The sequence below is a fragment of the Equus przewalskii genome, chromosome 27 (assembly GCF_037783145.1).
Source record: "Equus przewalskii isolate Varuska chromosome 27, EquPr2, whole genome shotgun sequence".
Classification (NCBI taxonomy): domain Eukaryota; kingdom Metazoa; phylum Chordata; class Mammalia; order Perissodactyla; family Equidae; genus Equus; species Equus przewalskii.
Window position 1 is genome coordinate 483,966 of NC_091857.1, and position 13,530 is coordinate 497,495.

The following is a 13,530-nucleotide window of genomic DNA, read 5'->3' on the forward strand; positions in this document are numbered from 1 at the left end:
CTGCTGATAGACTCAACTATAGCCAACTCCATCAAACATTACATCTTTGCCCCAAGCTTCCTTCAAACTCTCCACTCATTTCTCTCCCAACTGTCTTTTGAGGGGTCATTTTGGGGTAGGCTTTGAGCCACCCTGGTGATTTTGTGCCCATGCACAAAAGCTCCTGGCCCACCTATCTTTAATTGTACCACCTGGAATCATCTGGCACAGGTAGCCAGTGAATGGGCACAAATTACTGGTTTTACCTCCAAGAGCTCTAACGAATATTTTACACTAAGAACATCTACTTTTGGCTTTTACTGTGGCCTGATATCACAAGGCTCTCACCCAGAGCGGTCCTCTCTTCCCGAGCCCTCTTAGTAGCTTTCCCCAGGCTATATTCTGCAATGCATCATTGTCTCTCTTGGCCTGCTTCTAGAGGTATAGCCCTCAGGTTGCAGGTGCCCTGAGTTTCCTGCCCTGACTGGTTATCACCCACCCAGAGATACTGCCAGTCCTTTAGTATTGGGTGTTTCAGTTCTACTGGGATTGACTGGACTGGGCACAGGTACAGTGGCCCTACCCACACAAAATCAGGTAAATGAGGCCAACCAAGAAGTATCGACAACCTTAACCCAATGTGGACAACAACTGTGTAAGACCCTATCCTAGCCCTTGTGCAAATCTCATGAGTCTCGTGCCTAAATGGTTTTAGGAAACGGCCTGGCCCTGGACTATCTATACTGGCCAAGGAAGGAGGGTGTTGTGCCCTCCCAAGGACCACTGGGTGCACGTACATCAACAATCAAAAGTTCAAACCTGCTGCCACCAGATAGCACAAGAGCTTAAAATATTGCATAATATTACCCAAATCTTTGAACAGATGCACAAGGCCCCCAGGATCACTGAAACTATTTTCATGGCTGGTCTCTCCAAGTCAGGGACAACGGCTACCAATTGGATTTTAGACTGCTGCTGGTATAATTACAGGATTTGTTACTATATCCCTAATCAGATGTTTGCTCTCTTGGCTACAATGTGCCCTATCCCTAATAACTCCATTAATCACTCTATTAAATTAAATAAGGTTAATTAATAACCTAATAGATTTAAAATTTTCAAAATTTTTATGGAAGAAAACCTGCTTAACATAAAATACATTGTTTTAAGTATTTTAATGTATACAATTCAGTGGCTTTTGGTACAATGATAATGTTATGTGGCTATCACTACTATATAATTCCAGAACATTTTCAACATCTCCAAAAGAAATCTACACTCAGTCACACTCTATTTTTTCCTAACCGAAGCCAATGGAAACAACTCACCTGTTTTCTCTCTCTATGGATTCGCCTATTCTGGACATTTCATTCAAATGGCATCATACCATCTGTGGCCTTCATGGATGGCTTCAAATAGCAGACGTTTTTTGTTTTTTTTTTAATATTTTTTTTTATTAATGTTATGATAGATTACAAGCTTGTGAGATTTCAGTTGTACATTTTTGTTAGTCATGTTGTGGGTACACCACTTCCCCCTTCGTACCCTCCCCCCACCACCCCTTTTCCCTGGTAACCACCGATCAGATCTCCTTCTCAATATACTAATTTCCACCTATGAGTGGAGTCATATAGAGATCGTCTTTCTCTGACTGACTTATTTCGCTTAACATAATGCCCTCGAGGTCCATCCACGTTGTTGTGAATGGGCCAATTTCGTCTTGTTTTATGGCTGAGTAGTATTCCATTGTGTATATATACCACATCTTCTTTATCCAGTCATCAGTTTCTGGGCATGTAGGCTGGTTCCACGTCTTGGCTATTGTAAATAATGCTGCGATGAACATAGGGGTGCAACGGACTCTTGAGATATCTGTTATCAGGTTCTTAGGATAGATACCCAGTAATGGGATGGCTGGGTCATAGGGTATTTCTATTTTTAACTTTTTGAGAAATCTCCATACTGTTTTCCATAGTGGCTGTACCAGTTTGCATTCCCACCAACAGTGTATGAGGGTTCCTCTTTCTCCACAACCTCTCCAACATTTGTCGTTCTTGGTTTTGGATGTTTTTGCCAATCTAACGGGGGTAAGGTGATATCTTAGTGTAGTTTTGATTTGCATTTCCCTGATGATTAGCGATGATGAACATCTTTTCATGTGTCTATTGGCCATATTCATATCTTCTTTAGAGAAATGTCTGTTCAAGTCCTCTGCCCATTTTTTGATGGGGTTGTTTGTTTTTTTGTTGTTAAGCAGTGTGAGTTCTTTGTATATTATGGAGATTAACCCTTTGTCGGATAAGTGGCTTGTAAATATTTTTTCCCAATTAGTGAGCTGTTTTTTTGTTTCAATTCTGTTTTCCCTTGCCTTGAAGAAGCTCTTTAGTCTGATGAAGTCCCATTTGTTTATTCTTTCTCTTGTTTCCCTCAACTGAGGAGTTACAGTGTCCGAAAAGATTCTTTTGAAACTGATGTCAAAGAGTGTACTGCCTATATTCTCTTCCAAAAGACTTATTGTCTCAGGCCTAATCTTTAGGTCTTTGATCCATTTTGAGTTTATTTTGGTGTGTGGTGAAAAAGAATGGTCAATTTTCAATCTTTTGCATGTGGCTGTCCAGTTTTCCCAGCACCATTTGTTGAAGAGACTTTCTTTTCTCCATTGTAGGCCCTCTGCTCCTTTGTCGAAGATTAGCTGTCCACAGATGTGTGGTTTTATCTCTGGGCTTTCAATTCTGTTCCATTGATCTGTGGACCTGTTTTTGTACCAGTACCATGCTGTTTTGATCACTGTAGCTTTGTAGTATGTTTTGAAATCAGGGATTGTGATTCCGCCGGCTTTGTTTTTCTTGCTCAGGATTGCTTTAGCAATTCGCGGTCTTTTGTTCCCCCACATGAATTTTAGGATTGTTTGTTCAATTTCTGTGAAGAATGTTCTTGGGATTCTGATTGGGATAGCATTGAATCTGTATATTGCTTTAGGTAGTATGGACATTTTAACTATGTTTATTCTTCCAATCCATGTACAAGGAATGTTTTTCCATCTCTTTATGTCATCGCCTATTTCTTTCAAGAAAGTCCTGTAGTTTTCATTGTATAGATCCTTCACTTCCTTGGTTAAGTTTATCCCAAGGTATTTTATTCTTTTCGTTGCGATTGTGAATGGGATAGAGTTCTTGAGTTCTTTTTCTGTTAGTTTATTGTTAGTGTATAGAAATGCTACTGATTTATGCACGTTAATTTTATACCCTGCTACTTTGCTGTAGTTGTTGATTATTTCTAATAGTTTTTCTGTGGATTCTTTGGGGTTTTCTATGTATAAGATCATGTCGTCTAGCAGACGTTTTTTAAGGTTCATCCGTGGCCTAGTATGTAGTAGTACTTTATTCCTTTTTATGGCTGTATAATATCCTATACTATGAATATGCCACATTTGGTTTATGCAGTCATAATTTTATAGAAATTTGGTTCTGTTCCACTTTTGGACCATGGTGAATAATGTTGCTTTGAATGTCCATGACTGAGTTTTTCTTTGAACATATGTTTCCAATGCTCTTTTGCACATACCTAACATGGACTACCCAGGTCAAAGGTAATTCTAGGTTTAAGATTTTAAGAAATGCCAAGCTATTTTCTGCAGTGGCTGCATCATTTTACATTCCCACTAGTAACTGATGACGGTTTCCCTTGTTCCACATCTTTACCAACACTTGGGATTTTTCCATTATGTTGAATATGGCCTTCATGTCGAGTGTGAAATAGTATCACATTGTAGTTTGAATTTGCATTTCCCTAATAATTAATGACACTGAGCATCTATCTTGTGCTTATTGGCCATCTATGTATCTCCTGGAGAAATGTCTATTCCAACTGTTTGCCCATTTTCATTGACTTCTTTGTTTTGTATTATTGAGTTCTAAGAGATCTTTATATATTCTCAATATTAGATCCTTATCAATTATGTAAGTTACAAATAGCAGGAAACTTCCATAAGCCATTTTCAACAATCGATAGAATATCCAGACAGAAAAATAGGAAACAGCGGACATGAACAACATTAAATACTAAATGGATCTATCAGACATATACAGAACCTTTCAGTGAACAGCAGCAGAATCCACATTCTTCTCAAGGGCACAGAGAATATTTTCCAGAATAGATCATATGTTAGGTCACAAAACAAGACTTAAAACAATTAAGACAACTTTGAAGAAGACACAAAGAAATGGAAAGATATTCTGTGCTCATGGACTGCAAGAATTAACATAATTAAAATGTCCATTCTTCCTTAAGCAATCTACAGATTCAATGGAATCCCTATCAAAGTTCTAACGATGCTTTTGTAGAAATAGGAAAAACCCATCCTAAAATTCATATGGAATCTCAAAAGACTCAAAACAGCCAAAACAATTCTGAAAAAGAACAACAAAACTGAAGGACTCACACTTCCTGATTTCATAACTTACTACAAACCTACAGTAATCAACACAGTGTGGTATTGACATAAGGACAGACATAGAGACCAATGGCAGAGATAGAAGAGAAAGCCCAGAAATAAACCCTCACATACATGGTCAAATGATTTTTGACAAAGGCGTCAAGACCATTCAAGGAACAAAGGACAGTCTTTTCACCAAATAGTGCTGGGAAAACTGGATATCAACACGCAAAAGAATCAAATTGGACCCTCATGTAACACCATACACAAAAACTAGCTCAAAATGGATCAAGGACCTACATGTAAGACCGAAAACAATAAAACTCTTAGAAGAAAACATAGGACAAAATCTTCCCAACAGAGGACTTGGCAATGATTTCTTGGATACGACACCAAAGGCACAGGTAACAAAAGAAAAACAAATAGACAAATTAGACTTAACGAATATTTAAAAAATTGGTACACTAAAAGGCACTATCCATAAAGTAAAAAGGCAACCCACAGAGTCAAAGAAAAGAAAATATTTGCAAATCATATTTCTGACAAGAGACTGATATCCAGAATATACAGAGAACTCCTAAAAGTAAACAAGGAAAGAAGCCAATTCAAAAACAGGCAAAGGACTTGAAGAGACATTTCTCCAAAGACTTAGAAATGGCCTATAAGCACATGAAAAGATGCTCAACACCACTAATCACTGGGGAAAGGCAAATCAAAATTACAATGAGATACCACCTCACACCCATTAAAGACGGCTCATATCAGAAAAAGAGAACGTGAATGTTGGCAAGGATGTTGAGAAATTGAAATCCTTGTACACTGTTGATAAGAATGTAAAATGGTACAGCTGCTATGGAAAACAGTATGAAAGTTCCCAAAAAAATTGAACACAGAACTACCATATGACTCAGCAATTCCACTTCTGGGTATATACCCAAAAGAACTGAAAGCAGGATCTCAAAGAGATATTTGTACACCCATGTTCATAGCAGCATCGTTCCCAATAGCTAAAAGGTGGGAACAATCCAAGTGTCCACTGATACATGAATGGATACACAAAATGTAGCATATACATACAATGGAATATTATTCAGCCCTGAAAAGGAAGCCAATTCTGCAATATGCTACAACATGGATGAACCATGAGGACATTATGCTAAGTGAAATAAGCCAGTCACAAAAAGATAAACACTGTGTGATTCCACTTACATGAGCAACTTAGAGGAATCAAAATCATAGAGATGGAAAGTGGAATGGTGGCTGCCAAGGGCAGAGGGGAGAAGGGAGAGTTCTTGTTTAATAGGCATAGAGTTTCAGATTTACAACAGTTATAGGGCTGAATGGTGGTGATGGAGCCCAACAACATGAATGTATTTAATGTCACTGAAGTGTTCACTTAAAAATGGTTAAGATGGTACATTTATATTTTTTGTTATATGGATTTTAATTCAATATAAAAAAAAAAAGAAATGAGCTATCAAGCCACAAAAATACATAGAAGACCCTTAAATACATATTGCTAAGAAGCCAACTGGAAAAAGCTACATACTCTATTCCATAGATTTCACATATTCCAATTATATGACACTCTAGAAAAGGCAAAACCATAGAAACAGTATAAAGATCAGTGGTTGCCAGGGGTTGGGAGGCAAGGGATGAAGAAGCAGAGCACAGGGCTTTTTAAGGTAATCCAACTCCTCTGTAGGGTAATGTCAGGGTGGATACAGGAGATCATGCATTTGTCAAAATCCAAGTACAAGACAGTGAACCTTAACGTAATCTATGGACTTAGTTACTAACACTGTGTCAATGTCAGTTGATCACTTGTAAGGAATGAACCACACTAACCAGTGGTCATGCAAGATATTAACAACAGGGGAAAATGTGGGGGAGGAGGGAGAAATGCTCTGCACTATTTGAATTTCTCTATCTAGAACTTTCCTAAAAAAAAATCTGTTAATTAAAAAATAATCAATGGAAGGTAGGCAGTGGATAGAAATATGGATGAAACAAGAGTATCAGAATACTGATAAATGTTGAAGCGATGGGATAGGGACATGAGGGTCTATTACATTTTTCTGTTTAATTTATGTATGTTCAAAGTTGTCCACAATAAAACGCTTTTAAAACTCCAGATTAAATCTTGATTATACGTACAAGGAATCAAGGAATGTGAAGAAAACAGATATTTTTGCAGCAAGTACTCAAGGGGCACACTGAGGGAAGGTGCAATCACACCAGATAGAGCGTGAATGTCCTCATCTCCTTGGGAAGGTTCAGAGCTCAGGGAGCAAGGCGGGCAACGGCACAGTAGGCAAGTGACAGATAGTGAACCTGGAAAAATGCTGGCCCTCACTGGTCACAGAAATGCCAACAATAGGCCCTGAGAGAATTGTCCCAGGTTTTACAATGTCGAGACACCTACAGTTAGAGTGGGCTCAGAAACGGAGCACCGTGTCCTGTGAGAATGCCACTGAGCTCCAGCTTTCCGCAGAGCAAACCTCCTGAATCCTGGGACCATCAGGCCCCCGGTCCAGCTGCTCTGTTACAGGGAATCCATCCAAAAACAAAAGATGATGGACTGAATAATATACGTTTTATGTCCCCTTTGACATAAAAATCCCTAAAAATAGACCCAAAGATTCCTTCTTTGATGAACAAATTCATAACAGCCCTGGGAATCACCAAGAGAGCAGACATTTTGAGGAAGACATCAAAGAGAGACAGCAGCTGGTGACCTGGGATCCCTGGAGGGCTCTGGGTGGGCATTGGAGACCAAGCCAGGGTGCCCTCTCTTCCTCCCACCCTCCCCCTGCCGCTCACCTAATGCCTCCTGCATCCCTCCTCCACTCCCAGCCCCTCACACTCCAGGAACAAGGAGCAGAGGCGCCATTTACACCAGCGAAGCATCTGTCCCCTTGCTCTCTGCCCCATCCTGGGCGGCAGAGCCCAGCCCCGCATCTCCTCAGGGCCCAGCTTGCTCCTCCCTGGCCCTCAAAGCTCCTCCTCTCCATCCAGTCCCAACTGGAGCACAGACACCTGATAGCTCTTCTCCACCTTACAAACAAAACTCTCCCTCGGACCCAGGCTCCCTTTTGGCTACTGTCCACTTTCCTGACTCCCCTTCATGGCCAAACCTCTTAAGCAAAGTGCCTTGCCCCTACTGCCCTCCACTGCTCTCCTTCACCCACTCCAGACCCAGCTCCATTCTCACCACTCCAAGAAGACTGCAGTCACCAGTGATCTCATGTGGCCGAGTCCAGCCATCTCTTCTCCATTCTGCCCAGAGCTGTTATCTGACCCAGCTGAGAACCCCTTCTTGCTGCCATACCCCTTTCCCCTCCTGGCTCCCAGGACTCCATGCTCTATCATTTCAGTCTCCTTTCCTGGACCGTCTTCAGCTGCACCTCTACAAACACCGCCTGCTCCTAGGCTGGGCCTGGGCTCTTCTACAGATACACAGTTTCTCCAGGAAACCTCACTCAATTCCACGGTTTTAAACACCTCTGATCTCACTCGGACACTGCAAACACACAGATGCAGCTTTAAGAGGCAGGTACCAGCTCCCCAGCATCAGCATCTAAGGAGTATCTCAAACTCGATTCCTCTCAACATTTTACAGTTGTATGAGTTCCAAAGAAAGTATTACGTATTTCCAAAAAGGAGGAGAAATCTGGATACAATAAATAGCAGTGAATAAAGGAACCCATAAACTGTATACTTATATCCAATCACAGTTGCTTGATGGGGAAAATAACATTATAGAACTAAGAACAGTCTTGAGCTGGGGAGTGGAAGGTGAGGAGCTGGGAGTGTAGGAAACAGGAACTGATTAACTCTAAGCATTTACAGAAAGAAAGGCGGAAACGGTTGTTCTTAAAAGCTGAAAGATATTCACAAGAAGAATAGAAACAGAAACAATGCGAAAGCCTATAAAATTAAAAATTAAATAAAACGGCAGGCCCAAATTTCAACTTATCAATAATCACAATCGTAAATGGGTTAAATCACTCTATTAAAAGATGAAGGCTCTCAGACTGAGTTAAAATATACCTATTAAATAAAGGGATACGAAAAGATTGAAAATGAGATAAAGATGACTTCTAAAGGGACAAAAAGGGGTTTTCTGTGTTGATAACAGTCAGGAACACTTATGCACCTAACAACATGGTCTTGAAACATAAAGCAAAACTGGACAGACAAGAAGGCACAGGCAGCTCCAGAATCACAGGAAGACTGACCTTCCCTCTTCTAGAAATCCAGTCAGGTGATACAGCAAGTTAGGAAAGAGATCTGCTGATGAACACAAAAAGCTAGATCCAGCTGCAGCTGAGGGAGAACAATGTAAGCAACTAGTGGAGAGGACGCACTCTTCTCAAACCACCACAATGGACTGTGTGCTAAGCCACGATGAAATCTCTAAAGAACCCAAAATGCAGATGTCTACAAGTGACCATATTACTGGACCTTAAGGAAATAAAATTAAACAAGAATTACAAACAAACTGGCTCCCCTCCCCCAGTCTATCCACTTGAAAAACTGTCCACAACCTTCTAAATACCTTGCGTTAAAGAGAGAATCCAGACTGAAAGGACACACTCTTTAGAAATGAACAGCAACGAGAGCAACATGAGGCAAATCTATGTGTGAGGACAAAGGGACAGAGAAGGGACACAGCCTCCACCACAGGTACTAGGAAATATCAACTGTACACGAAGAAGCTGAGCACTTCCCTCCAGTAGCCAGAACAACGACACAATAAAACCAAAGACAGTGGAAAGAAGTGAAGATTCATGAGGCAGAAACAATGGTGTTGACCTGATCAATGGAGCCATGGGCTGGTTGTTTGGAAAGACCTGTGACAGTGACAAACCTTGGGCAGTCTGATTAAGACAATGGCACCAAACAGTACCATCAGGAATGAGAAACTATAGAAATAGCTTTGACGTGACAGGAGAACAGAGTAGATAACCCTGACCAGGACTAGGATGCATTTGGAAACACGCAGCATGGGTTTTGTTTCTTGTTTTGGGTTGCACTAATGGTTGTTGCCGTGGGGGTCAAGGAGGTCCCGAACCGTCTTTCACACAAGAGCCGTTTCCCACCTGAAGTGTTACTTACATCCCGGAGGACACACATTGATGCAGACTAAATGATCAATGTAGTAGGAAAATGTTTTCCCTGTATAGTAAAAGATACTATCTTCAGTATGGAAAAAACATCAAGAAACCAATGTTTACAAGTACTAAACCGTAAAAGAAAGGGAAAAGCAAAAACCTAGCCAACAAACACAGAAAAAATATATTCAACTTACTCATATGGGGAGAGAAATACTTATGTAAAGCACAAAAACAGTCTAGGAGATTACATACCAAATTTTACTAACAACAAGAAATGAAAGTTGCGAGGCAGGTGAGAAATGGAAATTTTCACCACTTCTTGGCTTATATGTTCCTATAATAATGTTTTAGTTTTACAAAAGAGAATGTATTCTACTCAAACAGATGTTTAAAATTTTAAAGAAATTATTAAAATGTTCAAAATGACTTCAGTTCAAGGACATGCATTAAAGCATGAATGGAAAGAACCTCCCCATGACTCTAATAAGAGTCTCCTATAACTTTTCTAATAGTTTACAATGTTGATTTTATTTTACATTTAGATTTTGACTTGGGATTTACGTTTGTGTGAGGGATGCATTAAAAGCTGACTTCCCCCGTGCAGGTGGAAAACCAACCATCCAGGCACCGACCACTGAGCAGTTCCGGCTTTCCCAGCTGCCGAACTGGCTCCTTTCCCACCGGCTGAAAACCTACAGCCACAGATACCTCTCGAGCACCCTGGAGCGAGCAGAGTAAGCTTTCCAACCTGGGCTCCCTGTCCACAAGGGACAGCTACTGGCAGAGCCTTCTCCTGATGTGGCAGGGGGCATGCTGCACACACAAGTGCTCAGGGGCCATCCGCTGTGGAGCAGGACACCCCTCACCCCCGAATGATGAGCAGGCAGTGGGGGAGCCTGAGGGCCCAGTACTGACCTCAGCTGGGGGACAGCAGCCTGCTCAAGAAGGGGAAGCCCACTCTCCTCAGCTCGTCCAGCTTCTGCAGCATGTGCACTTGGCTGTCAGGGCACCGCCCCTCTGCCACATGGTAGAACAGCTCGCCGTTCTTCTTCTCCACCTGCTCCCGCAGGCAGCACCCCCGCTTTTGTTCTGCCAGGAGAAGCAGCAGGTCGAGGAGACCTCAGGCCCCCAACGCTGACAGGATGACCCCGTTGAGGGACATGGGGCTGGTGTCACTGTGCTCACTCTGCACAGCTTCCACAGCTGGCTTTGGGGTGACAACTGTTGGAGGGGCAGAGGAGCTCTGGGAGGGCTTCTGAGGCATTGCTGTGAATGAGAACTTGGGGGCTCTGGGCCAAGCCCTTGTCAGGCCCCAGACGGGTGGGCTCCATGTCTCTCTACAGCCTCCTTCGCTCGACAAGCGCTGTGGGGACAGATGGCCTCCCTCGAGTGTGCTTGGAGAAGAACCTGTAAGAAAGAAGTGAGCCGATAAATCTGCACGCCCCAATCCTGGGGGCTGAAGTCCCCCACAGAAATGCCACTCTTATCTAGCAAGCCCCCGGTGGGGGAAGTCAAGTCTCACCACCAGCATCTACAGCAGACGTGTTTATTTCTGCCTGGCTACCTGACATTGTGGCGGCCACAATGTCTCCTAGAGTTCCTTCCAGAGATTGCTGCACCCACTCCTGACCGGCGGCTTCCTGGGAGGCCCTGGGTGCAGTCTCACCCTGCAGAGCGGCTCCCTTCAACCTGCGGGACTCTGGCTTGGCCCTCAGGTTTTCACTCAAGGACGGCAATGAACTGGCAGCGACTTTCCCGTCTGCTTCACTCCCATGTTCTCTCAGGGCCCCCGTGGGGAAATGTTCACTACAGAGGAAAGAATACTTACTGGGGGTCCAGTTATCCCCGTGAACAGCTTTTAACCACCGGATCAGGTGTTTTCAGTCCTTTACGGGGAGCCTGCAGGATAAATGACAAAGTAGTTAGAACAAAAGAATTAAAGGATCAACTATAAAAGCAAAACAAGTGTTTTTGCGAACACCTACACCTGTAGCAACTTTCTCCATTTAAATATTTAGTACAGATTTAAGGAACACCTTAACTTGCAAGTTATTACTGGAACAGAAAGATGAAAGACCCCCTGTCTACCTCAAGGAGCTTACAGTCTGTAGTGCAGAGGAAGGAAGGAAGGTGGGGAACTCCTCCCAGGCTGTGGTAAATGCCCTGAGGGGTACAGATGCTCAGGCACATAGCGCAGGATGGCATCAAGACAACAGGAAAGGTTCCAGGAAGCCGCAGGAATAGTTCCTAGAAGCTCACGGCTGATCAATCCTCCTGCTGTGCCTGGGATGCAGGGCAGGACTTTGGGTGCTAAAATGGGGAGGGTTGGGCCCCTACTGCGAAGCCAGGCCAGATGTCAGCCAGCAGAGCATCCCAGACAGTCAGCAGGGTGCTGGCCCCAGCTGTGGCTCACACAGCTGAGGATGCAAGACCACCTCCAAGACGAAGTGAGATTCAGAAGCTGTTCTGTGTTTCTGCACTACCAGGAGGAAAACTGCTCGCTTTAAAAAAGCAACTGGCCCGGAGAAGATACTGACCAAGATACTTAATGATTCCTTCTTCTCATTAAGGTAAAATCTCTACATACACCCAACTGTGCTCGCGGGGAGGGTGCGGCGGACTCCCCGAGGGCTTTCTGCTCCACCCGAGGGCACCTAGCACCTTGAGGCTGCTGTGGACCAGGCCCAGGGTGGATCCTACCTCTTCAGGAAGTTCTAAGCAACGTGATTTCCAAACTCAAAATGCTGTGAACACGTTACCCAAAGAGCCAACCCCCCTAACACACACAGCGCGTTGGCCATGACGCATACCAAGAGCAGCTTTCTTGGCAGCGCTGTGCTTCATTCTCAAAAGCAGTAACAAAACTTTGGGGACACAGGCTCTGAAGGGAACTGTCAAGAAAGCTCGGTGGCTGACGCCTGGAATAAGCTCATATTACTAGCTCCTCGAGAGCTTAAGCAACTTAAGACTTAGAACAAATCCCTGTAAGCTTCCCATAAGAGTACGGGTAACAAGCGCCATTCAGGACTTTCACTGCGATCACAGCCTGCAGCACGAAGGAGAAGGACCTGCCAGCAGTCTCTTCCGTTCACCGTTCTGGGGCGTCCAGGAGGCGGGCAAGGCCGCCGAGAAGGACTCGCTCAAACAGCTCAATTCCAGGAGCCCTCACGAAGGGAGCCAGGCCGCGGGGAAGACACAGCCCTCATGCGGGGCGGGAGCCCCCCGAAGAAGCGGCCAGGGAGCCCCGTCCCGCAGCCCGCGGGGGCGGCCCCGGGAGGAGGGCGCCCGCTCCCCCCGGGACCTCTCACACGCGGCGCCGGGACTCACCTGCGGGCGCAGAGCCGCCTTTCCCCGGACTGCCGGGACCCCTCTACAAAGAGCGCCTGTGGGGCGAGGCCATCCAGGAGGAAAAAGCTGCATTCGCTCAGCCTCACCGCTGATGCCAGAGCTCGAGGCAGGCTCCCCGCCATCGAAAGAACCAAAACGTCACAGCAAGTGAAACGCAAGAGGACAACTGAGGCAGGGAAGAGCGTCCCCAGAATGACCTGTTCCTGGACGTCGTCGGCCCCAACCCGACCCAACGCAGAGATGGGGCCGCGGGTCGGGGGTGAGAAGGCGGGGCGGGTCGTAAGCCGGGGCCGGCGGCCGGGCGTTGCCGCGGTGGCCCGAGGCGCCCGCCCCAGAGCCGGCGGCGCGGACCCTGCCCCTCCCGCCGGGCGCCGGCTGTGCCGCTGGAGCGGCCGCGAGGCCCCACGCGGGGGCTGACCGGGCGGCGGTTACCCGTGGCAGAACACGGCGGCTCCTCCGCGCGGCCCGGCCGTTGGGAGCGGTTCGCGGCCGCCCTAGAGTAGGGCTCGCGGCGACACGGCTACAGGACGCGGGAGCCGATCCCTCTGTCCTCAGCGCGCCCGGCGTCGCGCAGCAAGGAGCGCCGAGCCCGGCCGCACGGCAAGATGGCCGCGCCCGCGGGCCGGGCACAAGGCGGGCTGACGCGCC

General features: G+C 45.1%; 1 protein-coding gene across 50 annotated transcripts in view; it reads right to left on the reverse strand.

Annotated features, from left to right (window-relative positions):
- Positions 1–13,210, reverse strand: part of LOC103542089 (ral guanine nucleotide dissociation stimulator-like) — a 31,697-nt gene extending 18,487 nt beyond the window's left edge. For 40 of the 50 annotated variants that reach the window (XR_011533845.1, XR_011533838.1, XR_011533837.1 and 37 more), the window contains exons 1-3: positions 12,862–13,024; positions 11,363–11,433; positions 10,450–10,941 (exon numbers count right to left, since the gene is read on the reverse strand). The gene's annotated coding sequence lies outside the window, so the exon portion shown is untranslated. Of the gene's footprint in view, positions 1–10,449; positions 10,942–11,362; positions 11,434–12,861 lie in introns of those variants that run through there. The other 10 variants (XM_070597418.1, XM_070597410.1, XM_070597380.1 and 7 more) reach the window with 8 other exon arrangements.
- Positions 13,211–13,530: the final 320 nt, after the last annotated feature.